General features: G+C 35.9%; 1 protein-coding gene across 1 annotated transcript in view; it reads left to right on the top strand.

The window, feature by feature from the left end:
• LOC135225043 (uncharacterized) overlaps positions 1–267 on the top strand; it is a 5795-nt gene extending 5528 nt beyond the window's left edge. Inside the window, exon 4 of the mRNA XM_064264317.1 lies at positions 1–267. This exon is cut by the window's left edge and continues 235 nt beyond it. The gene's annotated coding sequence lies outside the window, so the exon portion shown is untranslated.
• Positions 268–1505: the final 1238 nt, after the last annotated feature.

The following is a 1505-nucleotide window of genomic DNA, read 5'->3' as shown; positions in this document are numbered from 1 at the left end:
AGAAAAACTAGTGGAAACAAGTGCTTTACGAAACTTGAGCAAAGAAAGGGAAAAGAAAGAAGTAACAAAAAGTAGAAAATTCTTTTTTTCACAAGTAAAGAATTATTTCACAGATGTTTGCATATTGATGCTTCCACACTGGTAGATTTATTGTCACAAATTTAGTTTTTGATTAGATTTTCTGGGCCTGATCCCTTATACTATCAGGTGTCTCTTATCAACGATTCTTTGTCAAAAGCGAATTTTGGTTAGTAGACAAAAATCTAGTTTTCGGGTATTCCAAAATGATATAGGTTAGCTGAAGGATGAGAACTGACGACTTTTTGGTGTGAGGAATCAGAAACATTTGTAACATGAATGAAAACATACTAAAATATACTTTGTGTTTTAGAGCCAGTTCTTCTACCTGGGATTTGTCTCTCTAAACATTTGATTCATTTGCAAACATTCGACATATTCTTGTGTCTCTATTTTCTATTTCATAAACAAAGCAGGTATGCATTGAGAACACTAGATATTTTAAGGTTTGCACTGCTTGGTGATTTTAAATGCTTAGATATGAATAGAGATCGACCTTTAGGCACCAAATAATTTAACTTGATTTCATAAAAGAATACACCAGCACACACGGCCATTATGCATATATCAATACATGGATGTATATATGCCTGTCATACTAAAGAAACAAAATTGAAATAGAGAGAAAATGAAAGGAAGAAAAAAGTATGATACAAAGTAAATAGACGGCCTATCTCACCGTCTCAAAGGAACGCAGTAACAACAAGCATTGAGATCCGCGGAGCCTCCAAGGGTAAATAATCAATGAACAAAGCCGTCCTGTGAAGCCTTTAATCACTGATTCAAAATGCTAAGACCTGACCACATACAGTGCTTTGCATAAGATCGGTCGAGTAACTTCTCGTGACCCTGTGGTAGGGGTGTAAGAATATTACTGCATCATGTCCTGTGTGTCGTAAAAGGCGACTAAAAGGACAGCTGCTGCCTTGCAGTCTTACTTTTTGAGTAAAAGGCTACGCCCACTCCAATAACTGTAGTCCAGGTGCTGGGTATGGTTCTGTAGGAAAATTTTAGTATGGAGAATTTTACTTCAGAAATGTTTAGCAAGTGTCTCAGTAAGTGTTTTTGACTTGGGTGGACATCTGCCATCTGGTATGTTTTCTGGTTATGACGTCATCAAAGATGGCGGCCGCTCGATTGTGAAACTTCTCATATCTCTCTTGATACTGGCCCGATTTCAATGAATCTTCAACTATTTCCACTAATTAGAGCTTTACAAGCTTAAAAGAAGATAAAAGTGTGATGAAAATGTTTGCAAATACTTAAAAGTGTCTAATTTTAAGGTATTATTCTAAATTTTTCATGTCCAATTAATATGGTTTTTTTCCCGTGGGTTGCTGAAATGAAATGAAGATATGGTTGTCCTAAAATAGTTTAGAGTGTTAAAGGAGGGTGCATCAGACTTCAAACCAGATGAAAAGCCATGT

This window comes from Macrobrachium nipponense, chromosome 12 (genome assembly GCF_015104395.2).
Source record: "Macrobrachium nipponense isolate FS-2020 chromosome 12, ASM1510439v2, whole genome shotgun sequence".
In the NCBI taxonomy this organism is placed as follows: Eukaryota; Metazoa; Arthropoda; class Malacostraca; order Decapoda; family Palaemonidae; genus Macrobrachium; species Macrobrachium nipponense.
Note: the sequence above shows the minus strand (reverse complement) of the source record. Positions and strands in the feature narration are given on the sequence as shown.